The 27,396-nt window shown below is 36.9% G+C and overlaps 1 protein-coding gene across 6 annotated transcripts in view; it reads left to right on the forward strand.

The window, feature by feature from the left end:
• The window catches only part of ZNF148 (zinc finger protein 148), a 122,062-nt gene that overhangs the window by 13,988 nt on the left and 80,678 nt on the right, over positions 1–27,396 (forward strand). For 2 of the 6 annotated variants that reach the window (XM_058731079.1, XM_058731082.1), the window contains exon 2: positions 23,196–23,277. The exons of 2 other annotated variants lie outside the window; for them this stretch is intronic. The gene's annotated coding sequence lies outside the window, so the exon portion shown is untranslated. Of the gene's footprint in view, positions 1–706; positions 934–23,195; positions 23,278–27,396 lie in introns of those variants that run through there. 2 more of the 6 variants (XM_058731081.1, XM_058731084.1) reach the window with 2 other exon arrangements.

Consider the following 27,396-nt stretch of genomic DNA (forward strand, 5'->3'; position numbering starts at 1 on the left):
AAACAGGAAGGCGGGGCGCCTGGGTGGCGCAGTCGGTTAAGCGTCCGACTTCAGCCAGGTCACGATCTCGCGGTCCGTGAGTTCGAGCCCCGCGTCAGGCTCTGGGCTGATGGCTCGGAGCCTGGAGCCTGTTTCCGATTCTGTGTCTCCCTCTCTCTCTGCCCCTCCCCCGTTCATGCTCTGTCTCTCTCTGTCCCAAAAAAAAAAAAATAAATAAAAAATGAAAAAATAAAAAAAAAAAAAAATAAAAACAGGAAGGCAAGGGACAACTGCAACGAGTGGAGAAACAGTACGTGGAGGGGTTAAGGAAGAGGTTACTGAAAGATTTCTCATCGTGAGGAGTGCTTTGTTGGATACTACTTTTGAATAGTGGTTCGGTAATGTAGGGGGCTTAAACGTCCCTCCGTCTGTAGGGGTGGGGACAGTTAGGCGGAAGAGTTACCTTTCTTGAGAAGCCGGGGCAGTCGGGAACCCAGGCCCGGATCCGATCCCCGCACTGGCGGGGTTTTGTCTGCGCTCGGCCGGGGGGCGGACGCAGCGGAGGCGAGGGGCTGCGCCGTGCTGGGCCCAAGAGCCGCCACGGCAGAGCACAGCCGGGAGGGCCACCGGCGCGGCGCTCCGCACTACCGGGCCTCTCCCAGGGCGCTTCAGTAAGTGAGCAGGCCGCGCGGGCTGTGCGGTGGGGGCCGGGAGGAGGAGCTTTCTGGAGCGCCCCCAGCGGACCTCCGCACGCGGCTCGCAAGGCTTCCTTTTGTTGTGTGTGTACGTGTGAGTGTGCGCGCGCGTGCGTGAGTGCGCCCGTGTGCAGGGAGGCGGCGGAGGAGCGCCGAGAAGCCGGGGCTTTGCCTGCCGGGGTGCCTCGGCGGGCGGCGGGGCCTCCCAGACGCCCGTCTTCCGGGTCGGGGCCCGCGGCGCAGCGAGATGGCGAACTTTGTGAGTGGCTTCTTGGCGGCCAACAAGTGTCTGCCTGTCAGTGGGGACCGCCGAATGCTAATTGACAGCCCCCCCCCCCCCCCCCGTTTCTCTCCTGCGTTTTTCAAATTTTCTGTTGGACTGGGTTGTGTTTACCGTCTTACGGTGTGCCGTAAGGTCAGATGGGTAATTTGGTCTGCTAGACGAATAGTTTTTTACTCGATATCAAGAACAGAAATGTACGCCGGGATATGTATATTGGTTGCGCTAGTAAAACCTGCATGTTTAGTGGTAAGAACCGTGCTAAGGCCTCTCCGTAATGAGGCTATGGGGTAAACTTTTGCTCTCCAGACTTTGTGAAGCACTTTTTACAGTGCCAGGAAAGAACTCTGCGTACAAGACTAAAAGCTAGATAAAGTTAGGAAATGCAAAAGTTAAAGCCCTTCCCAGAATTAAAAACAGCTTTTTGTTTTGTTTTACATAATTATGATTGTGTAGTTCGTAGAGTTTTGCAAAATTGGGCATGGTGTGATCTAAAAAAGCGTTTCTTATTTTTATAAGGGGCAATGGTAAAGGCACCACACATTTTGAAATTTCAACTATGTTAAATGTTGCTATAAATAAAATCCTATTCAGATTTTTAGATTTAATATATCTAAAAATACGTTTGCAGTTGTCCTTTGGGTGCAGGAGGAAGTCCTGGGTTTCACGGTGCTTGTTTCTGGGCAGATTTTCAGTATTGTCAGCATGATACGGACGTAGAACCTTAACCTGAGTGAATAATTTGCTTGAGATTACCAGTCTGTTTTGCAACTGGGAATAGACTCTGGGTCTCTTATTCCCAGTCTGGTGACCTATCCAAGAATAGACTAAGGAAACTGGGTATTTTTCTGTTTGGTGGAAAATATGGCTGAGTTGATTTTGTAGTGAGTTTTAAAGGGCCAAAAAGTGAATGGGTGAACATTTATATTTTCTGTTGTAACATTTAAACGAAGTTTCTCCACATGCCTTTGGTCTTTCTTTGAATATATAAGGAACTTTAGGATATTCTTCAGTGTTACTTTTCATGGCATTTGTAGCACACTTACACTTGATTAAAATAGATCGATGCTTATTGTAATTAACTTTGGGTAGTTGTGTTTTTCATGTGGATATTCTCCCTGGTTAGAGAATAGCAGGTAACTTGAGAATGTTTAGCCTTCTCACAAATGCTGGGGAGAATAGGCATTATGTTAACTTCATTAATCTCTGACTTAAAAACTTGGCTCTTATTATTGAAGATACTTGAAAAGGTACAGATGGGGATACTTGTGGATTTTCTCCTCCTCAGCTTTATATACTCTTATTCTCGCTACTATTATTACATTAGCTATACATAACAATATTTGGTTATTAACATGTGTTTCGGTAGGCCTCACAGAAAAGAGTACATTTTCTGTGTTTTTTTTTTTTTTGAAAGAGTACCATTTCTTTTCATAGTATGTGAGTTGCAATTGAACTTTTTTATTTTGTTCATTCCTAACCTGTCTTATGCCTTTAAATCACAAAAACATTCTTTCTTCCTTCCATCTCCAAAAAACCCTGGACATTTATTAATGTAATGCAATAATTCTCCACCAGAAGTGATTTTGGCAATGTCTGGAGACATTTTTGGTTGCCATGCTGGGGGATTCTGTTGGTATCTAGTGGGTAGATGCTAAACATCCTACAGTGCACATGATAGCCCTACAACAAAGAATTATCCAATGCAAAATGTCAGTAGTGTTGATGTTGAGAACCCTTGACCTCATATATTGAAAATAACATTCTCCCAAATTAAATATCATAAAAGTTATTTATAATGTAATTGACATGTCTGTACCATATTGTTAGGAATCTTTTTCCAGAGTTGTCATGAGAATGATCATGGGTCAAAGGTTATGAAGTATACTTTAGGTCATCAATACATGTGATTTTGGAGCTGCAAAATTAACAAGTTTATTAAGGCTTTTTGTATGTAGATAATGGAGTTTCAGAGGGATTGTGACTTCCAAGTTCTCACAGAGAACAGAGTTCAGGTCTCTTCTTTGTATTATAATTTAATTTACCTAATTAAAATTAATTTTGATTATTACTGAGGGAAACAGTATTGATAATTTTTGCTTGATATACAAAGACATTTAAATAATTGAATTAAGAAATAATTGCATTGTGAGAATCTCAGTATTTAGTGAATTATTGATAGCTTTTTCAGATTCACATGTGTTTGTTGAATTCATCAGCATGGTTTGTAATGGTTGTAAACTTTTCAGCATGTGCTTTTTAAAAAAGTGTTTGAAAAATTGAAAAAGACCACATATACTTTTAAAACAAAAACATATTTAAAGTTAATTATGATACTTTAGGCAACATTGCAAATGCAAACCCAATTGGAGTTGTTCAGACATCTGTGGGTGTCTTGAACTTAGACATCTGTTTTGCAGATTTGTGTGAAGATCACCATAATGGTGAATTACTGTGCTAGTTGTAAATTGATTCTAGCAAGATCCTTTTGGTTTAATTTTAGAAAAAGATATTGGAACTTTCAGGTGAACTGTATGTAATTGGGTGAAATATAAATTGAGTATTTAGATGAAAAAAAATTTTTTTGAGAGAGGGCACAAGTGAGTGAGGGGCACAGAGGTGGGGGGCGCAGAGAGAGAAGTGGGGCTCACTCAGTGCGGGGCACGAGCTCACCCAGGCGCCTAAGATGAAGTATTTTCAAATTAAGCAGTGTATTATTGTCGGAGGAAGAAGTATCAATGGGGTTCTTTTTATGTTTAAATTTTTTTTTCAGTAGAGGGGTACCTGGGTGGCTCAGTCGGTTAAGTGTCTGACTGCCCTCAGGTCATGATCTCATGGTTTGTGATTTAGAGCTGAGCTCTGCGTGGGGCTCTGCACTGACAGGGGAGCCTGCCTGGGATTCACTTTCTCTCTCCCTCTCTCTCTGCCCCCTCTCCCCCCACTCTCTCAAAGTAAGTAAATAAATAAACTTAAAAAAATTTTTTTCGATGGTGTACTTTTTTGTAAATGAGTAAAACAAATGAAGACAAAGGATCGTATGAGCAAAGATTTCTTTAAATGGTTTAAGTAAAAAATTTATAGAAGAAATTTACAGTGCATATTAGCAAAAAGCTCAACTGGAAAAGCTGCTGTTAATATTTTGATATATGGTCTTCTTATAATTTCATTAACTTTTTATTTTAGAAAAATTTAAATGGGTAAAAAATTGAATTGTACAATGAACCTCCATATACCTATGACCTAGCTTCAATAGTTAGCAATTAATGGCTATTCTTGTTTCATCTATACCTCTACCTCATTTCTCCCCTTTCATATTGTTTTTAAAGAAACTTTATTTTGAAATAATTATAGACTCACAGGAAGTTGCAAAATTAGTACAGAGTCCTGTATATCCTTTGCCCAGCTTTTCCCAGTGGTGATAAATCGTATAAAGCTCTAGTAACATCAAAACCAGGAAATTGACATTGGTTCATTATTCTTAACTGAACTGCCGGAAATACTTACTTTGCACCATTAAAAAAAATTTTTTTTTTTAATGTTTGTTTATTTTTGACAGAGAGAGCATGAGCGGGGGAGGGGCAGAGAGAAAGGGAGACAGCATCTGAAGCAGGCTCCAGGCTCTGAGCTGTCAGCACAGAGCCCGACTCAGGGTTTGGACTCTCGAACAGTGAGATCATGACCTGAGCCGAAGTCGGACACTCAACCGACTGAGCCACTCATGCGCCCCTGCACCATTTTTTTTTAAACCTGAATTCATTTGTGTGTGTGTGTGTGTGTGTGTGTGTGTGTGTGTGTCTGTCTGTGTGTGTGTATGGTTCTTTGCAATTTTCTCCCATACATAGTAAGTTCGTATAACTACTACCACAGTGAAGATACAGAGCTGTTCCATCATCACAAAGAAAACCCCTCTTGCTAGGCCTTTGTATTTGCATTCCACCTCAAAACCCCTCCCTGTCTCTTGGCAATCTTATTTTCCATCCCTGTAGTTTTGTCATCTTAAGAATAATGTATTAATAACATACTTTTTTGAATCAAAATTCATGTGTTGAACTTTGAGTATATTCAGTATTTTGCTATTAAGAAATAAAGTGTTATGAGGGGCGCCTAGGTGGCTCAGTCAGTTAAATGTCTGAATTCAGCTCAGGTCATGATCTCACAGTTTGTGAGTTTGAGCCCCATGTTGGGCTCTGTGCTGACGGCTCAGAGCCTGGAGACTTCTTCGGATTCTGTGTCTCCCTCTCTCTCTGCCTCTCCCCTGCTCATGTTCTGTCTCTCTCTCTCTGTCAAAAATAAGTAAATTAAAAAAAATTAAAAAAAAAAGTGGTTATAAAAATTCATGTATAGCAATTTGTGTACAGTTGTCTGAGATAAATGCCCAAGAGTGAGCTTTTTAGGTTGTATGGCAAGGGCAAGTTTAGTTGTTGTTGTTGTTGTTTTAATGTTTACTTCTGAAAGAGAGAGAGAGAGAGAGACAGAGTGTGAGCAGGAGAGAGGAAGACACAGAATCCGGAGCAGGCTCCAGGCTCTGAGCTGTCAGCACAGAGCCCAACGAGGGGCTGGAACTCACAGACTTCGAGATGATGACCTTGAATCCAATTCGGATGCTTAACTGATTGAGCCACCCAGGCGCCCAGGGCAAGTTTAGTTTTATAAGAAAATTCCAAACTGTTTTTCCAGAGTGACTGTACCATTTTATGAGAGATCTACTTGTTCTAAATGCTTGGCAACATTTGTTACTATTTTTTATTTTAGCTGTTGTAATAGGTATATAGTGATATATTATTGTAGTTTTAATTTGCATTTCCTTATTGACTAATGATATTGAACATCTTTATATGTATTTATTGGCTGTTTATGCCTTTTGCTTATTTTCTAATCTGAATATATGTATATTTTTACTCTTAAGTTTTGAGAGTTCTTTATATAGTCCAGATAAGAATTCATCAGAAACATTGTTTGCAAACATTTTCTCACTCCACGGCTTATCTTTTCATTTTCTTCACAAGTTCTTTCACAGGGGAGATGTTTTCAGTTTTAATGAAGTCTGTTTCTTCTACGAATCATACTTTGGTGCCAAATCCAGGAACCTTTTTCTTTAGTCCTGAAGGATGTCTCTGATAGTTCTGTAGTTTTATGTTTACGTTAAATTCATGATCCATTTAGTTTTTATATAAAGTTGTGAGGTTTAGGTCAAGACTTTTTTTTTTTTTTAATTTTTTTAATGTTTATTTTGGGGAGACAGCACAAGCGGGGGAGGGGCAGAATGAGAGGGAGACACAGAATCTGAAGCAGGCTGCAGGCTCTGAGCTGTCAGCACAGAGCTGAATGCCGGGCTCGAACCCATGAAGTGCAGGATCATGACTTGGGCTGAAGTCGGATGCTTAACCGGCTGAGCTACCCAGGCACCCCTAGGACAAGACTTTTTTTTTTGCGTATGGATGGATGTCCAGTTGTTCCAGTACTATTTGTTGGAAAGACTATCTTTCCTCCATTGAATTGTATTATCTGTTGGGCATATTTGTGTTAGTCTAGTTAATTTTGGGTTTTTTGTTGCATTGATATAGGTGTCTATCCCTTTTGTCAGTCCACACTGTCTTGATTAATGTAACTGTATAATAGTACTAAGATCAAGTAGATGATTCCTTCCACTTTGTCAAGATTGTTTTAGCTTTTGTAGTCTCTTTGCCTTTTCATATATGCTTTAGAAGAATCTTGTTGCTGTATACCAAAAAGTATTGCTGGGATTTTGATAGGAATTGAATAAATCTGTAATTAAATTTGGGAGAATTCCTTTATTATACAGAGATTTTCAATCCATGACTACAAATGTCTCATCATTAATTTAGATCTTCCATATTTTTTGAAGCAAATTCTAGGCATATAGTTTTCTTTAAACAGCTTTATTAAGATATAACTTTATGTACCATATAATTTATTCATTGAAAGTGTATATAATTCAGTTGTTTTTAGCGTATTCAAACAGTTGTGCAGCCATTACCGTAATCAATTTTAGAACATTTCCATCGCCCTAAAAAGAAACTCTGTCCATTAACAAACAGTCGTCTTTCCCCCTTTGTCCTAGCCCCTGGCAACAACTAATTTATTTTCTATGTCTATGGATTTATCTATTCTGAACATTTCAGATTAATGGAATCATACAATAGGTGATCTTTTATGTTTTGCTTGTTTCATGTAGCATAATGTTACACGATGTAGCATGTGTCAGGAGTTCATTCTGTTTATTGCTGAATAGTATTCTGTTGTATAGATATACCACATTTTTTAAATCCATCAGTTGACTGACATTTGGGTTGCTTCCACTTTTTAGCTATTATGAATAATAGCTAATAATTGCTATGAACATTCATGTGCAAGTTTTTATGTGAATATTTGTTTTCACTTCTCTTGGGTATATACCTAGGAGTGGACTTGCTGAGTCATATTCAAGAAATCATTGCCAGGACTAGTGTCATGAACTCTTCCCCCTTGTATTTTCTTTTAGGAGTTTTATAGTTTTAGACCCCATGCTCGAGTCTTTAATCCATTTTGAATTGATTTTTTGTGTATAGTATAAGGGTCCAATTTCATTCCTTTTGCATGTGGATATCCAGTTTTCCCAAAACCATTTGTTGAACAGGCTATCCTTTCCCCATTGTGTATTCTTGGTACCCTTGTTGAAGATCAGTCATCTGTAAACATGTGGGTTTATTTCAGGGCTCTGTTTTCTTCTGTTGGTCTGTATGTCTGTCTTTATGCTAATACTATTACTTTTTAATTATTATAGCTTTGTATTATGTTTTGAAATTAGAAAATGTGAGGCCTCCAGCTTTGTTCTTTAAGATGTTTTGTCTATTTGGGGTTCTTTGGGTTTCCATATGAATTTTAGGTTTTTTCTCCCCTACTTCTGTAAAAATGCTATTGGGATTTTGGTAGGGACTGCACTGTATCTGTAGATGTAGATCACTTTGGGTAGTATGGACGTTTTAATAATCCATGGACATGGGATGTCTTTCTATTTATTTGTGTTTTAATTTTTTTCATCAGTGTTTTGTGTTTTTCAGTTTACAAGTCTTTTGCCTCCTTGGGTTAAGTTTTTCTAAGTACTTTATTCTACGTAAAGTAAAGTAATGTTACTATTATAAGTGACATTACTTTCTTAATTTCATATTTTGTTCACTGCTAGTATACCATTGAGTTTTGTATATTCTTGTACTGTACAACCTTGCTGAACTTATTTATTCTTGTAGTTTTTTAGTGTATTCTTTATGGTTTTATGTATATCGGATGCCATCTGTAAATAGGGGTACAGTTTACTGCTTCCTTTCCAATGTGAATGCTTTTTAGTTTTCTTGCCTGATTTTCCTTGTTAGAACATCTAGTACAGTGTCGAATCAAAGTAGTGAGAGTAGACCTCTTTGTCTTGTTTCTGGTCATAGGGGGAAAGCATTCAGTATTTCATCATTAAGTATAACATTAGAATTTTTGTAGATGGCCTTTATCAGGTTGAGGAGATTCTCTTCTGTGCCTAATTTCTTGAATGTTTTTGTTATTTAAGGATGTTGGATTTTGCCACATGCTTTTCTGCATCTGCTGAGATGATCTACAAAAAATAAAGGTTTTGTCCTCTATTCGGTTGGTAGGGTGTATTTACTTGATTTTCAGATCTTAAACCAATCTTGCATTTCTGAGATAAATCTACTTGGTTATTGTGCATATTCATTTTTCTGTGTTAGTGAATTCGGTCTGCTAGTATTTGTTGAGGATTTTAATGTCTATAATCAGAGATAATGGCTTGTCATTTTCTTTTTTAAAATTTAATGTTTATTTTGAGAGAGCACACATGCACAAGTTGGGGAGGGGCAGAGAGAGGGAAAAGAGAGGATCCCAAGCTGTCAGTGCAGAGCCCTACATGGGGCTCGATCCCATGAACCGTGAGATAGTGACCTGAGCCAAAATCAAAAGCTGCTCAACTGACTGAGCCACTCAGGCGCCCTGCCATTTTCTTTTCTTGTGACATCTTTATTTTGTTTTGGTATCAGTGATACTGATCTTATAAAATAAATTAAGAAATGTGCCTTCATCTATTTTTGGGAGGAGTTTGTGAACAACTGGAATTTAATTCTTTATTAAATTTTTTTGGTAGAACTTCCCAGTGAAGCTGAGCTTGGAGTCTTCTTTTTGGGAGCTTTTAAATTAAGAATTCATTTGTTATAGAACTATTTAGATTATTTCACCTTGGTTTAGTTTAGGTAGTGTAATTCTGAGAAATTGGGAAATTTCTTCGAAGTGATAAATTTAAGAATGTAAAGTTGTTTTGTAGTATTTTCCTTACTGTATTTTATTTTTTTTTAAAATTTTTTTTTTTTTCAACATTTTTTATTTATTTTTGGGACAGAGAGAGACAGAGCATGAACGGGGGAGGGGCAGAGAGAGAGGGAGACACAGAATCGGAAACAGGCTCCAGGCTCCGAGCCATCAGCCCAGAGCCTGACGCGGGGCTCGAACTCACGGACCGCGAGATCGTGACCTGGCTGAAGTCGGACGCTTAACCGACTGCGCCACCCAGGCGCCCCTTCCTTACTGTATTTTAGTTGGTGCAAGTTCTGTAGTGATATCCACTTTTGAATCATTATTACATTAGTGATTTGTGTCTTCTCTGTTTTTTATTTGTTAGTCCTATTAAATACTTACAAAATTTTTGCTTCACAGATTTTTTTCTATTTTCCAGTTTTCAATTTTATTAATTTCTGTTCTATATTGTTTCCTTCCTACTGCTTGCTTTGGGTTTATATATATTTTGCTTTTTTTTTTTTTTTAAGTTTCTTGTGGTAGGCAATTAGGTTTTTGATTTGAGATCTTCATTTATTTTTATTTATTTTTACTATGTATTTATTTTTTTTTTGAGAGGGAGGGACAGAGGGAGAGGGACAAAGATAACCTCAAGCAAGCTCCACAAGGGTCGTGAGATCATGACCTGAGCTGAAATCGAGTCGGACACTCAACCAGCTGAGCCACCCAGGGACCCCTGAGATCTTTCTTCATTTCTATTGTAAGCATTTAGTGCTATAGATATCCTTTTAATTACTGCTTTGGCTGCATCTCACAAATTTTGGCATGTTGTGTTTTTATTTTCATTCATTTTTATGTGTCTGTATTTTAAAGTTTTCTTTGAAATTTCCACCTTGACCCATGCACTTTTTAGAATTGTGTTGTTTTTTCCTGATGTTTCTAGGTTTTGTTTTTTCTTTTTTTAAATTTTTTATTTTTGAGAGACCGTGTGAGTGGGGGAGGAGCAGAGAGAGAGGGAGACACAGAATCCAAAGCAGGCTGCAGGCTCTGAACTGTTAGCACAGAGCCTGACGCAGGGCTCGAACCCACCGTGAGATCATGACCCAAGCCAAAGTCAGATGCTCAACCTACTGAGCCCTCAGGCGATCCTGTTGTCTTTCTGTTACTGATTTCTAGTTTAGGTCCATTATGGTCAGAGAATGCACTCTATTATTTTAATTCTTATAAATTTGTTGAGGTTTGTTTTGTGGCTCAGGATATGATCTGCCTTGGTGAATGTTCCATGGGTGCTTGAAAAGAAATGTGTGTTCTGCTGTCATTGGGTGGAGTATTTCATATACAGTTGACCTTCGAACCACATGGGTTTGAATTGTGCTGGTCTACTTATATTTGGATTTTTTACAGTACAGGACTGTAAATGTGTTTTCCTTATTTTCTCAGTAACATTTTCTTTTATCTAACTTTAAGAATACAGTATATAATGTAATATACAAAATGTATGTTAATGGATTGTTTTTTATCTGTAAAGTTTCTGGTCAGTAGTAGGCTATTAGGAATTAAGTTTTTGGGGAGTCAGAAGTCATACATGGATTTTGTGTGAGGGAGTTGTTCAGGGTTCATCTGTATATCAATTCAATTCTGTTGGTTAAATGTGTTATTAATATAACCACTCTGCTTTTCTAAAAAAAAAAAAAAAGTATTGCTATAGCTTTAGCATTCTTTTCAACGTATGGTACCACATTTCTTGTTAGCAACATATGGGGCCATTTAAAAAAATTTGCTGTGCCAGTCTGTCTTTGATTGGTTTATTTAGACTATCTGCATTTGAGGTAATTAATGATCTGTCAGTCCTTATAGCTGCTATTTTATTATTTTTTGCTTATTTTCTCTGGCTTTTGGTTTTTGCTTCTCTTTTCTTGCCCTCCTGCAGATTATTGGAACATTTTTTAGGATTCCATCTTTTATAATTTGTAGAAGGTCTATTTATAATGTTTTGGAGTCTGTCTTGCTGTAGTTTTTGCAGTGGTTGTAGTTATTACAGTATGCATACGTGATTTATAACAGTCTACTAGTATCCACATTTTATAGTTTCAACTGAAGTGTGTAAATTTCCCTTCTGTTCTACCCTTTACCTTTCCAACTTTTATTTATTTATTATTATTATTTTTTAATGTTTGTTTTTGAGAGAGAGAGAAGTGCGTGCTCAAGTCGGGGAGAAGCAGAGAGAGGGAGACAGATTCTGAAGCAGGCTCCAGGCTCTGAGTTGTCAGCACAGAGCCTGACACTGGGCTCCAGCCCATAAACCATGAGATCCTGACCTGAGCCCAAGTTGGGTGCTTAACCGAGTGAGCCACCCAGGTGCCCCCTACCTTCTCAACTTTTAAACATAATTGTCTTGGGTATGAAATAGTGTCGTAATTTTTGCTTTCAGTCATCAAGTACGATTTATAAAGCTAATGATGGAAAAGATAATCTGTTGTGTATACCCATATTTCTTTTCTTCCTGCTGTTTGAAACATTTTCTTCAGCCAGTCTTTATGACACATTCTTTTAGTTTTTCTTCTTTTGGGAATGCTTTTTAAAAATGGCCCCTTTGTTCCTTGCTGTGGTCTGAATGTATTTCCCTAAAATTCATATGTTGAAATCCTATTAGGAGTTGGGGCCTTTGGAAGGTGATTAGGTATGAGGGAGGAGCCCTCATGAATGGGATTGGTACTGTTGTAAAAGAAGCCAGAAGAGCTCCCTTGGCCATTTCTGTCTTGTGAGGATACAGAAAGGAGTCTTTTACCTGGAAGTGAGCCCTCACCAAACCATATTGACATCCTGATCTTGGACTTCTAGCCTCCAGAACTGTGAGAAATAAATTTCTGTTGTTTATAAGGCACCCATTTTGTAGTATTTTGTTGCAGCAGTTAAAATGGATTAATTGTTAAATGGATATCTCAAAATTCCTGAAAAATAGTTTCACTGGATACAGAATTCTTGGTTGTCAGTTCTTTGTTTTTCTAGTATTCAAAAAGTGCTGTCCCACTTCTTGGCCTCTGTGGTTTTAGATGAGAAATCTGGGGTCATTTAAATTTTCCATTATAAGTAATACGGTTGTTTCTGGTGCCTTCAAAGTTTCTTCTTTGGTTTTAATTTTGAACATTTAATTACTATGTGTCTTGGTGTAAATTTGTTTGTTTATTCTGTCTTGGGTTTGCTCAGTTTTTTGGATCTGTAAGTTTGTATTTGCCACATTTGAATTCAGCCATTGTTTCTTCAAATACTATTTCAGCCCCTCTCCTTTCTGGGACTCCAGTGATAAGAATGTTGGATCTTATGTTATTGGCCTGTAGTTCTTCAAGACTGTTAATTTTTTTTTTTTTCCTGTTTTCTCTCTTGTTCAGATTGGGTGAGTTCTGTTTTTCTGTACTGACCTTCAGTGATTCTCTTCCCTATCATCTCTGTGTTTGTATTGAGTTTATGCAGTGAGTTCAAAATTTTTCTATTATTTTTTAGTTCTATAATTTTCTTTTGCTTTTTTTTTTTAATAAATGCTGTGTCTTTGCTGAGATTTTCCATTTTCTCACTTGTTTTGGGAAAATTCTTAATTGCTGAAACATTTTTATTATTGTGTTTTAAATAAAAGATAATTTGTCAAATAATTCCAGTGTCCGATGCATCTCTGCATTGGCCTTAGTTGATTATCTTTTCTTAATCATGACTTCTTGAGTCCTTTCTATTTTATCTTTTAGTTAGGAAGTTCTGAGCCCTATTTATATTTTTCATTTTAGTGGACAGTCCCCCTATTTAGGTTTAGAATACAGATCTTGGCCCCCTTTTGTAGGCTGTGTTTCCAATGGCAGTTTTAATTTTCAGAGCCTTTGTGGTCACCTTAATTGATCCGATGCTGCTGGGTTGCCACTAGTCCTTGCTGGTGGTGACTGACGGAGCAAAAGGGTTTTCCCTATGCGGGGCTTCTTGTTATATCTAGATGAGAGATGATTTTGGTAGATCCTCCTATTATTCCTCCCATGTCATTCTTCCCTGTCCCCCTGTCTCTGGGTGAGAGAGGAGAGTCTTAGCCCAAACTAGCTAGCAGCTTGTTGTGGTTGGGTCCCTCAGTTTGCCTACTTGTCTCTGTATCTCTAGGTGGAAAACAGGAGTCTCATGCCAAATGGGTAAGGAAGAATTTTTTACCTCGGTTTTGTTGTTGGTTGGGCTTCCAGTTAATCTTCCTTTTATGTTGCAGAGGGACTCCAGTGTAATTTGGGGGGAGGAATGTGACTGCCTGGTCTGCCTTCTGTTGCTAAGTTGGTGGCCAGGAAATGGCAGTCTGGGTTGCCTTTTTCTGTTGGGTGTGGGGACTAAAAACACCCTGCTGTTCTTTTGTTTCTCCATACTTGTAGTCCCAAACTGGTTCATTGCCTTACTATTTGCAGAGTTTACCTCTGGTTGTCTCTTGTGTTATTTCCATGGTTTATAATTGTGCTTAATGAGGAGGGGCAGGGGAACACAGCTCTGTGCCATCTTACCTAGACTGGAAATTCAAGTTCCTTAATTTTTGTCAACCATCATGATCTCCAGACAGTAGGTTATATCAGCTTTGAAAATAATAGCATACGGATATGTGCTTTGTGAGGTTTTAAGCACTATATAAATGTTTGCTTCAGTTACAAATCAGAATATCAGACACCTAAGTTTTGGGGAAGTCAGTCATAACCAGTTCAAGAGGGTGGCAGGACTAGGCATCTGTCACATGAACAGAATCTTGTTATGTAGTTAATTAAAAATGAGGTTATAAATTCTGAGTGCTTTCTTCAAGGATGTGTTTAATTATTTACACTTAAGATGTTTAGTAATTCCAGTGATACATTATAGTATTTTAATATTAACAAATATTTTTCAAAACAATACTGAAAATCTTGTGTTATGCAGCCAATGTAATCTGTTTCTAATTCATAGATTGAAATGGGCAGATAAAATGTCCTGCTTTTACATTTCCTGGTTTTCTAATTGAGGATAAATTGAGCCAAATAAGAAAATGTCCATTCTATGTTAGTAGAAGCTTGTGTTTCTAAATGACGAGTTAACTTGCTACATCAACTTCTCCTATTTAGAAAAGCAATCTCACAGACATGTTTCATGAATTGTTCAAACTTAATATATTTACTGCATTTATTGGGAGAAATCACTGGAGTTCTTTGCAGCCTCTTTTTGAGGTATTCTCTGAGCGACTCTGATGGCAAATCTCAATTTCCTAATCAGATTAAAAACCATTTGTTTTATTTGTGGGCACACCTCTACATTGTGTCTAGTGCTTAGTGTAATTCCATGCATGCATTCTAGACAGAGGAGAGAAGAATGATTGACTCTGGTATCGAATAAGATGAAAATTGTCAAAAGATGAACTGACTTTAGTGGACCATTTATAAGTTATTAAGTGAGCGTTTTAAGTTATATTTCATATGAGAAGTAATAATTCCAGTTCTGTCTATGATTTGTAATAATATTTTAATAAGATGTTTTTGTTCACTTTGACACTTTAAAAAAATCAAATGTAAATAAATGTTAAATTTTTTTTAATGTTTACTTTTGAGAGAGAGTGCAAACCAGGGGGAGGGGTAGAGAGAAGGGTGACAGAGGATCCAAAGTGGGCTCTGCCTGACAACAGTGAGCCTGATGTGGAGCTCGAACCCACCAACCACGTGGTCATGACCTGAGCTGAAGTCAGATGCTCAATCAACTGAGCCACCCAGTGTCCCTAAACTTTAATTTTTAATTGGGTATTAAAATTTTTTAGGGTTTCTTTAGTTATTAGAGTGGGATAATTTTTATGTTACAAAAAGCAGATGAATTTAATTTTCTGTTTATTTACGTGGTAACTATTGTAGGTAGCATTTTATTTATTTTTATTTTTTTAAATGTTCACTTTTGAAAGAGACAGAGGGCAAGCGGGGGAGGGGCAGAGACAGAGGGAGACACCATCTGAAGCAGGTTCCAGGCTCTGAGCTGTCAGCACCCTTAACGGACTGAGCCACCCAGGTGCCCCTGTAGATAGCATTTTAATTTAAATTTTATGTTCATTGGTAATATACTTCAAAAATTTTTTTGATTGCCAGGACATTAAGAGTAACATTAAGTATATTTTAATTTTGGGAAGACCTTTCCTGTGGTGGTGCTATGTTAGAGTAGACATTTATTAGGAGGCAGAGGATCTGGTTGAAGTCTTTGACACTTATGTGTTGTGTAAACTTGGGTACTTAACCTGATGAATTTCAGAGATATTAAAACCTGCTTAAGTAATTGTAGGAGGTCAGGTGAAATGGGACAAGTGAAAGCACTTTGTATACCATGCAATACTTTATTAGAGTATGCTTATATTGCCTGAGTCATCTTGATCATGATAGTATAAAATATTTACAAATTAACGTGTATTCAGTAAAAATTTATGTACAAGTAAAAGTAAAGCAGCTTTTCCTTGAGTTTAGTGGCTTACTAATCTTTTTTTTTTTTTACTTTTTTAAAATTTACATTCAAGTTACATGGTGCAACAGTGATTTCAGAGTGGCTTACTAATCTTAATAGTGAATTTCTTTTTTTTTTTTTTTTCAACGTTTTTTATTTATTTTTGGGACAGAGAGAGACAGAGCATGAACAGGGGAGGGGCAGAGAGAGAGGGAGACACAGAATCAGAAACGGGCTCCAGGCTCCGAGCCATCAGCCCAGAGCCTGACGCGGGGCTCGAACTCACGGACCGCGAGATCGTGACCTGGCTGAAGTCGGACGCTTAACCGACTGCGCCACCCAGGCGCCCCTTAATAGTGAATTTCTGTTAGTAAAATTGGGGGAAGATTACATAGTTGCTTGATAGTGTGCCACAGTTTTGGGACGGTGTCTCCCCTCAACATGTAATTTAGATTTAAAAGTTAGTTTAGTCTAAGGAGTTTATAAAAATGCTTGTGGTAGACAAGTTTCTTGTTTGACAAATGTTTACTGGCTAGGTGATTTGAAAAGGTCCAGGACAGGTGAAAGTTTTCAGTTCATGGGCTTATTTTACTCACTTTGGGCTGTTTTCTTTTAAGAATTTGATTACCACTTTGTAGGATTTTCATTCTCAACTAAGTGGATTAACTACATTAATTGCAAAGTTTATAAGATTTTGGCCTGACTTTTGTTGAGAGTGGAAATGGAAAATGGTTGTAGAAAGACCTGGGCAGGAGACCCCTGGGTGGCTCAGTCAGTTAAAGCATCTGACTTTGGCTCAGCTCATGATCTCAAGGTTCGTGAGTTCGAGCCCCATGTCGTGGTCTGTGCTGACAGTTCAGAGTCTGGAGCCTGCTTTGGATTCTGTGTCATTTACCCTGTCTGTCTGTCTCTCTCAAAAATAAATAAACATTAAAAAAATTTAAAAAGAAAAAGAAGAGAGACCTGGTCAGGGTAATTTCTGGGGTGGTTGGTTTGAATTTGTTGGGCTGTCTGTCATTCCTGCTTGCGATAGATCAGGTCATGAAAAATACACTGTTGGATGACCATCATTCAGATAGAGTTCTAATACCTTTTAATTTTCAAAGCAGCTGGTGTAAATTAAAGAACATGTATGTCTATGCATGTCTATGTATGTCTTTTCATATAAATCACAAAAGTTAGAACTAATGTAAAACCAGAACTTGACTAATTAACCTTAAAGTGTGATGTAGTTAAAATATGCTAAAGGACTTTAAAAGATGCTAAAGCATTTTTTGTTTCAGATTCTTATACCATATGTGCTATTATTCTTTTCATTGCTTTGTGCTTTTCTTGATTACATTTAAAGGGCAAGAGGTAGCCTTTTTATTTGGCAGTGCATAGAAGCATCAGTAGTTAAAATTTTGTAAGCATACACATTTCAGTGAAACTAAAAATGACTTTGTTTTATATTTTAAATTTAAATCCAAGTTAACATATAGTGTAATAATGATTTCAGGAGTAGAAAGAATTTAGTGATCTTTCACTTACCTACAACACCAAGTGCTCATCCCAAGTCCCAAGCAAGTGCCCTCCCTAATGCCCATCATCCATTTAACCCATTCCCCCACCCAGAATCCCTCTAGCAACCCTGTTTGTTCTCTGTATTCAAGTGTCTTTATGGTTTGCTTCCCTCTGTTTAAAATGACGCTTTAAAAGAGATAATCTTAATTAACCAAGAACTATGATTTTTATCAATGAATGGCTTTTCTACAATGGTTATATTTGGAAGTAACATTAAGGTACATGATATAATGAAATACTTATAAAACAGCTAAGTTTTGGTTATATTCTTTTTTAATTTTTTTAAGAGTTTATTTTGAGAGAGAGAGACTATGTCCATGTGCCTGTACATGCACACGCATGCGCGCGCGCACACACACACACACACACACACACACGCAGGAGGGGCTGAGAGAGGGGAGAGAATCCCAAGCATCCTCAACTCATGCTCAGCGTGGAGCCCCGTCTTGGGGCTAGATTCCACTGACCTGAGCCGAAATCAATAGTTGGACACTTACCTAACTGAACCACCCAGGTACCCACCCCTCTTTCATTTATTTATTTATTTATTTTTATTTTAAAAAATTTAAAAAAAAATTTATTTTTTATTTTTGAGAGAGACAGACAGGGTGCAAGCAGGAAAGGGGCAGAGAGAGAGGGAGATACAGAATCCGAAGCAGGTTCCAGGCTCTCAGCTGTCAGCACAGAGCCTGACATAGGGGCTTGAGCTCACAAACCATGAGATCATGACCTGAGCCGAAGTTGGAGGCATAACTGACTGAGCCACCCAGGCGCCCCACTTTAAAAAAATTTTTTTTATTGTCTTAGAACTCTATATTCTTGACAGTTTTTGTGGGAGTTTCTTATCTGAGTTTCGATCATTAATTCATAAAACCTCATCTTTTGCAATCTTACTTTTCTAGACAAAGATGACAGCTGAAACATAATTTGGTAGACTGAATGTACTCTGGGCCAACAACATAAAGATACTTTGAAAATACTTAATGAAGTTGCTTAGGTTTCTCTAGGAGGGTGTGAAAAATTTGAAGGAACTGAAGAAGTTTCTTCCTGTCTGTTTTAATGTGCATGCCGTTTTGTAGCTTTTCTAACAGAGTACTTCTGAAATTCATTATTAACAATCTTTTAAAACAAAGACTGGAAATTAGCTGGGATTAAACTATTCTTTACATTGCTCAGAATTATTTTCTATTTGATACAATGTCTATATACATTGTATATATACTATATATACAATGTATATAGTATATATATATATATACTATATATACAATGTATATAGTATGTATATAGTAGACTCCTCAGTAAGCTAATTTATTGTTAAAACCAACAAGCCTTTTTAGGGAAATTCCCAAGCTGAAGGGTAATGTTGCCAAATCCCCACTAGGCTGGTTTTGATATGAGGTTCTCTGCTGCATTAGGTTAATGTGACTTTTCTAGATGCTTCAATTTTGTTATCTGTGATTCTGTAATTGAGAGATAGTGTCGTGTGTGTGGTTAAGCTTCTGGAGCTTGATTTCTGTATTGGAGTTCAACTTTATTTATAATCATTTAAAAAATACCAAGTATCTACTAGGTGCAATACATTGTTTTAGGCTCTTAAGATCAGTGAACAAAACGAAATTCCTGCCCTTGTGGAGCTTATGTTGTATAGTTAGGGGCAGAAAACGGTAAACATCATAAGCAAGTAGATTACCTAGCATGTTAAGAGGTGGTAACTATTATGGAAAAATGTATAACAGATAAAAGGGGGATTGGGTGTGAGTGCATGTGGGGACAGTTTTAAATCACATAGCAGGAAAAAGCCTCATTAACAAGATGATGATTGAGCAAAGACTGAAAGTAGGTAAAGGATTTAGTTATAAGTATCTCTGGGGGAAAGTATACCAGGCCTAGAATAGCCAGTACAATAGGCCTAAGGCAATGGCATGCCAGAAGATACAGGGAGGTAAGAAAGTCTGGTTACTGAACTCAAGTGGAGCAAGGGGGAAAGTATAGAAGATGAGGTCTGAAAGGTGGTGGTGGTGGATTGTGGAGGGCCTTGCAGACCATTATAAGGACTTTGGTTCTGCCACTTACTAGTTTTGTAACCTTTGGTAAGTTATTTAACCCTTCAGTTTTTCTCTCTTGTAAAATGTGAGTAGTTAATAACACCACTCTCATAAGTTTGTTGTTTGGATTATGAGAGTTAATACCTGCAAAGTCCTAGGAACACTACTAAGCAAAGTCTAAAGTATATACTCATTGCATCTTTAAAGGTAAAGTGAACATTAAAAGGTTAATTATTTTTCATTTGAAAAGGTAGCAGAGGAAGAAGTGAGTGCTCTCTGCTTTGATTTTTTTCTATAATAAATTGCTTAAACTTTAATTATAGCCCTTACTACATAATGTTACTATTATTAATATTATTTGTTGTATGTGTACTTAGCATCTTTGCTACCTTTTGAACTCCTATGGGCAGAGACCATGGTATTTTATGCATGTCTTAGGAATCTTAGATAGCATGTTGTACATGCATATCAGGTGTTCAGAACATTGACTCAAATTAATGACAAAAATGTTGGCTTAATTAATGAATCAGCCCACCTGCTGGTATGTATATTGGAATATTGCCAGTCTTTCAAAACTAAATAATGGGAGGACAGTAGCTAATGGTCCCTGAAAAATACTTCATTTATTTTCTTAATGTGCCATAGTTATTAAAATTGGTATTGGTAGAAAATTGCCTTAATTATTAACTAAGTGTGAGAGTTTATACCATGTGAAATTAAAAGTCCATATTCACAGTATAGTATGGATCTGTTATATTAACATCTATCATTGGTTAAAAATATTTTTATTGACAGCATAAATATAATGCTACCTTAAAACAGTTTTAGTCTTAATTTCACTGTTTATATCTGCACAAGTGATATAATTAGGGAATATTTAGCTAGCAAAATCTTAAATCCTAGGAATTGCCAAGAAGGAATATTCACTATAACCCCTGAAGTGAGGGAGTGAAGCATGTTGAAAGAGGAAGATTATAATTGACCTTTGGGTGGTTCAGGAGCTTTGTACCTCTCTTTTTGTATTTGCAGGGTCTTCAGTTTCCAGCTTGGTAGGTTCTTTCCTTATTGTTGGCAGAGAGGAGTGGGAGATTTAAAGGAAGAATAGAGACTTGGAAGGAGAAGTGCAATTGGTAGATGATGCTAAATGAATTAGAGTTCCAGAGACAGAGACTGTGTGGCAAGTGAGTTAGGGAAAACTGTGTGTTTCCATGGTAGAGGAAACACTGTAATGGGAAATATATTCCAAAATTTCTGTTACAGGTTTAGACCTTGAGGTAATAATATTTTGTGCATGTGGGTGTGTATGTGTGTGTGTGTGTGGGGAGCATGTTTCCTTTTTGCTTTACTATTTTATTTTTTGTTTCTCTTTTAACATGTCTAGTTATGTTCTTTGATGTATTATACCCTCAATTTAGGGCTTTGAATCAAAAGTGATGCAAGAAGATGAGTAGGCTTTTTGTGAAAATGTTTTCAACAGAATATTAACATTTCGAAAACATTTGTCCAGTCTGTAGATTTTATTTTACCATATTCCGTGATGGCATATGAAATGCTGTCTTGATTGCAGGGTAAATATACCCAGTCAACTTTCAAAAAGACTCATAATGTAATACTAAAATATATAATTAGAAGACATTTTTATTTCTTGTATGTAGACTTTGCTCTGCTTTTTCTGTTCAAGTTTACACTGTTCTATAGCTTTAGAAATTCTAAAAGTTGAGGACACCTGGGTGGCTCCATTGGTTAAATGTCTGACTTCAGCTCAGGTCATGATCTCACAGTTTGATAGTTCTAGCCCCATGTCAGGCTCTGTGCTGACAGCTCAGAGCCTGGAGCCTGCTTTGGATTCTGTCTCCCTCTCTCTCTCTCTGTCCCTCCCCTGCTTGCACTCTCTCTCCCTCTCAAAAATAAATAATAAACATTAAATTAAAAAATTCTAAAAGTTGAACACAGTGAAGACCATAGATAGCAGTGTAGTGCAAATACAGTTTTGCTTTACTTTACCTGTTTTTAATAATGTCCACCACAGTAGTATAGTTTTATGGCAAGTATGTATTCAAAAATTGTTTTACATAATTGAGAATGATGGCATATATGCTCTTCTGAGTGCTTGGAAACAAAGCTTTGAAGCAGGCAATTAAGAGCTTAGTAGAAAAAAATTTTAAATAGATTTCTTGATTGGTAATTATTTTAGCAACAAAGCTACTGACTGGCTGAGGAATAGAAAATGCTGCATTATCAGAAAGGCTGTAGTGTTTGTGATCCCTCGATAAAATTATATAAACATAATTTTGGATTAATATATTGGTTATTTCCTCGATTTAAAGTTTAATTGTTTTGCTTTTACGTTTATAGCTTTTATTGATTTGCTGAGCCCTGAAAAATGTGTGTTAGGGCTGTTATATAAATGCTTTGTTATTTCTGAATAAAAAATTAAATTTGGCCTATTCTTTGTTTCTAATAAAGTTTCAGCTTTCAGTCTTCATTGTCTTTATTACCTCCCTTTCATATGCCAGCAAAAAATACCCCAGTTGCATAAAGGAAATTATATGTGTCCAGTATTAATGCAGTACCAACATAGGATATTAACTTTCTGTGTTAGTCTCTGTTAAAAGGTTGATTATAGCATAACACTTAAAAAATATGTATGGACCATATTGGTATTATTAAATACCTTTGCCTTGAAAAAAAAAATTAAAAAAAAAATTTTTTAATGTTTATTAAAAAAAATTTTTTTTTAACGTTTATTTATTTTTGAGACAGAGAGACAGAGCATGAACGGGGAGGAGCAGAGAGAGAGGGAGACAGAATCTGAAACAGGCTCCAGGCTCTGAGCTGTCAGCACAGAGCCCTACGCGGGGCTCGAACTCACGGACCGTGAGATCGTGACCTGAGCCGAAGTCGGACGCTTAACCGACCAAGCTACCCAGGCGCCCCTTAATGTTTATTTTTGACAGAGAGAGAGGGAGGGAGAGAGAGAGAGACACACACACACACACAGAGGGAGCATGAGCGGGGGAGGGGCAGAGAGAGAGGGAGACACAGAATGTGAAGCAGGCTCCAGGCTCTGAACTGTCAGCAGAGTCCGACATGGGGCTCGAACTCACTAAACATGAGATTGTGACCTGAGGTGAAGATGGACGCTCAGCCAACTGAGTCACCCAGGCGCCCCTGAAAAAAATTTTTAAATGGTTTTTTGAGAGAGACAGCGTGTGCACGAGTGGGGGAGGGGCAGAGAAAGATGGGGGGGGTGGTGGTGAGGGAGAGAGAGAATCCCAAGCAGGTTCCTCAGTCAGTGCAGAGGCAGATGCAGGCTTAACTCATGAACTGTGAGATCATGACCTGAGCAGAAATCAAGAGTCAGATGCTTACCTGACTGAGCTGCCCAGATGCCCCACCTTGAAAATTTTAAATACTTAATGTTTTTTTTTCAAAGCTATATTAATGTAGCTAGACTTTTGAGCTGAGGGAAATGTTATTTTGGGGTTTCGTCAGGAAGTAGTACTCTTTGAATAATGGAGGGTATCAACATTAATGTGCTTTAATGAAGCACATTTTGTGTTTACTTTTTTTATTTCATAGTTGTTTAAGATAATTTTGGGTTATTGCTCTGATTTTAAAGAGATCTTAATCCTCAACTAGAAATTAAGCTTGAAAAAGTCCAATTAGGTTCTGGTCATTTCCTTGGAATATCATTTATCACTGATGGGTCATTAAGTATTAGTTGCTACTAATTCTATTTAATCCAACCATATCTATTAATCCAGTATCTGGCTTGGAAAGAATGTTGTTAGATTTAGCATATCTAGGTATAATTATTTTATCCGACTTTAAGAATATGTCTAATTCTGGTTCTTTTGGGGGATAACCTGTATTTTTGTACTTTTATAGGATAGAGGGGAGGAATCGGGAACTTGGAAATTCAGCCAAGTGATCTGGTGGGATGGGCATTTGCCTGACATACTATATAGAGGTAATCTAACACTGTTTTACTCAGTCTTTATTTTTACCTGTGATAGATGCCCATGTGCTTGTATTATGAACAGCACTAATCACAACTATTGGATAGCACGCTGTATTTACTGGATGATCGTTTTTCCTTTTATACCCACTTACATATAAGCATGACATATATATATATATATATATATATATATATATATATATTTATATATATATAAAATACACACACACACATATATGGCATGGTATTTCTATATATAAATAACGAATGTCTGTACATTGAAAAGAGTTAATGGTATTAGTTTTATAGGATGTAGATCATTATCTTTTCTCACTTAACTAGATTACTTGCATGTTTCTTTTTTAGGCCCAGTTCCCTTATTTTAGGAAGACAGATGATCCTCTCCTTTCTTGTTGGCTTATGTTGGTACATATGTTAGGCCTTTGCTTTATCCTTCAAACAAGTGAAAGAAAATTAAATATTTAACAGTTTTCAGGGTATTTACATATCTGTCAGTGGCACATATTCGCATGTCAGTTGTTAATGATTATAAAAATTCTGAAGATTCTCATAAATTTAGTTTTGAGAATTCTTTAAAAATGAGTATGTGACAATATTAGTGGCTGTATTTTAAGATTTCCTTCTTTTTCCAAGTTTTCTGGTAATTGTCAAGTTCAACATTTCTCACTCCTTCAACATTTCTCACTCCTTCAACATTTCCTTACCCAGGTTTATTATAAGATGAGACACACTTAGGCATTAGAGAATGTTATAAGGTTAAAAAAAAAAAGGTTTTCCTTGTTCCTTTTCACAGTTAATGTGTGTATTATGTCTGTAGTATGTGTGTATATGTATGTGTGTATTCTTTCAGACATTTTCTATATATATGGTATTTATATGTATACCTGTATTTACATATTCTTTACACAATTGAGGTCACACCATACATATTGTTTAGCAATATATCTTTTTTGTTGTTAATTTCTGCATTTTTGCATATCATTTCTTCTCTTTTCATTATGTGTAGTATTCCAGTATTTGGGTATACCATAATTTTATTAACTGCTTACTTATTAATGGCTCTTTAGGTTTTCAGGTGCTTTTGCTATAATAAATGGTAATATGGTAGATATTCTTGGACATGTCTTTGCATATATTTTAAAAAGTACATGCAGTATAAATCCCTAAGGGAAAAATTGTTGGGCCAGAGAGCATGTACATTTAATAATTAGGTGGATGAATTGCCTAAAAGGATTATTCCAGTATCAGTAAGTCTAGGAAAATGGGAATCTCTAGCTCAATGACCACGCTAGCTAGTGTCAAACTTTTTAATAATTTGTTAGTATTTTGTTGTTTAGTATTGCTTTCCAAAATTTCATTATGAGTGAGCTTCAGCATTTTTCCATTATTGGCTGTATGTATATTTTCAGTGATCTCTTTGGTTCTGTGCTGAGTCCCTAGTCATTCATTAGGCAAATTATTTTCACTGAATTTTTCTTCTTCTGATCTTCTGATTTTGATTTTACCTTATGGAAGTTTTCATATTTTATGATTGAATTTAGTCGTTTCCTTTATGGCTGGGCATGGGGGGTTTCTGTATAAAGTTTAAAAGGTCTCCGTCGTTGACTGCAGGGCTCACTTTTTCCTCTGTGTTGTCACATCTCCGAAATGACATGAATTGCTGGTTTGTCATAATTTGACATTATTATTATTTTCTTTCCTAGTTAGCACATAAAATAGTCATGTATCTTAAGATTGGTAGTTTTAGATTCAGTGAATTATGGTACTTGAAAAAGTTATACGGGTTTTCTGTTAATTTTTTTTATGGTTTACTTCGCTTAAAATCTTCATTTAATGTTGAATATATTTGGCTTATAATAAACAGTAGATGTAGAGATTTAGCTTTCCTTTTTTTCCAGCAGGCTAACTAGTTGTCCCCATTCCAATTATTGAATGATGCATTTCTTTTTTACATTTTGAAATGCCACATTTCTCATATACTGAATTTCCATGTTTTTGGAGAACATGTTTCTGAAATCATTTCTGTTCAGTTCATCTGCTTGTCTGTGTATTGATAGTATTAAGAGAATTCAGTAAAGGAACTGCTTATAAAAGTAATATACACAAATAATTTTTTATACAAATATAAGAGGCATTAGGACTAATCATGTAAGAAATGGTATACATTCATAATAACTAAAAAGATAAAATGGGAGCAGTCTGAAGAAAATTTTGAAACTCTACTGAGGGATAAGAAAGAAAATTTGAACCAATTCAAATTAAAAAAATATTTTTAATGTTTATATTTGAAGGAGAAAGAGATAGAGCGTGAGTGGGCGAGGAGCAGAGAGAGAGAGAGAGAGAGAGAGAGAGAGAGAGAGAGAGAGAGAAAGAAAGATCCAAAGCAGGCTCCAGGCTTTCAGCTGTCAGCATAGAGCCCAATGCAGGGCTCAAACCCACAAACTGTGAGATCATGACCTGAGTTGAAGTTGGAGCTTAACAGACCCTGGTGCCCCTGAATCAATTCAAACTTCTTTTCTTTTTTCTTTTCTTTTCTTTTCTTTTCTTTTCTTTTCTTTTCTTTTCTTTTCTTTTCTTTTCTTTTCTTTTCTTTTCTTTTCTTTTCTTTTCTTTCTTTCTTTCTTTCTTTCTTTCTTTCTTTCTTTCTTTCTCTCTTTCATCTGTCTTTCTGTCCTTCTTTCTTTCTTTCTGTCGAAAGAGAACATGTGCACGTCCACACCAACAGGTGGTGGGGGAGGGGCAGAGAGAAAGGGGGACAGAAGATATGAAGTGGGTGGGCTCTGTGCTGACAGCAGGGAGTCTGATGCGGGGCTCAAACTCACTAAGTGTTCAGTGAGATCAGGACCTGAGCTGGAAGGCTCAATGGCGCCCCATCAATTCAAATTTTTTTTTTTTTTTTTCAACGTTTTTTATTTATTTTTGGGACAGAGAGAGACAGAGCATGAACGGGGGAGGGGCAGAGAGAGAGGAAGACACAGAATCGGAAACAGGCTCCAGGCTCCGAGCCATCAGCCCAGAGCCTGACGCGGGGCTCGAACTCACGGACCGCAAGATCGTGACCTGGCTGAAGTCGGACGCTTAACCGACTGCGCCACCCAGGCGCCCCTTTTTTTTTTTTTTTTTTTTTTTTTTTAAATTTTTTCAAATTTTTGATAGAATGTTATGATATCACTCTAAAAATAAAATTGATTTTATTTATTGATTTAATATTTTATGATCTTGTTTAACTCGTTAATGGTGACTTTGCTGAACTCATTTATTAGTTCTCTTTCTAGTCTTAGTTTGTTGAGAGTTTTTATCATGAATAGGTGTTGAATTTTGTTGGGTGCTTTTTTTCTATTGAGGCTCCCATATGGGTTTTTCCTGTATTCTCTTAATATAGTGTATCATCTTACTTGATTTTCAGATGTTAAACTACCTTTGCATTCATGGGGTACATCCTACTTGGTCATGGCGTGTAGGCCTTTTTATATGTTGCTAGATTCAGTTTGCTAGTATTTTGTAAGAATTTTTTTTTAATCTAATTTTATAGTTACAGGCATCACTGAGTAGTTTTCATGTAATTTTCTTTGACTTTGGTATCAAGTTAACTGGCTTCACAGATTGAGTTTCAGAATGTACCGTTTTCCTGTTTTGTGAAGGAATTTGTGAAGGATTAGTATTTCTTCCTTAAATATTTGGTGGAATTCATCAGTGAAGCCATTTTGGCCTGTTCTTTTCTTTGTGGGAAATTTAATTAAAAAAAATTTTTTTTAAATGTATGTTTATTTTTGAGAGAAAGAGCGTGAACAAGGGAGGAGCAGATAAAGAGGGAGGCACAGAATCCGAAGCAGGCTCCAGGCTCTGAGCTGCCAGCACAGAGCACGACGCAGGGCTCGAACTCACCAACCGTGAGATTGTGACCTGAGCCGAAGTCAGATTTTAACCGACTGAGCCACCCAGGCATTCCTCTTTGTGGGAAATTTTGAAATACTAATTCAGTTTGTTTAATTGTTACATTCAGATTTTTCTATTTCCTCTTTAGTCAGTTTTGATAATATGTGTCATTTTAGGAATTTGTTCATGTTACAAAGTTGTATAATGTGTTGGCATAAATTTGCTTATAAT

This window comes from Neofelis nebulosa, chromosome 5 (genome assembly GCF_028018385.1).
Source record: "Neofelis nebulosa isolate mNeoNeb1 chromosome 5, mNeoNeb1.pri, whole genome shotgun sequence".
Lineage (NCBI taxonomy): Eukaryota > Metazoa > Chordata > Mammalia > Carnivora > Felidae > Neofelis > Neofelis nebulosa.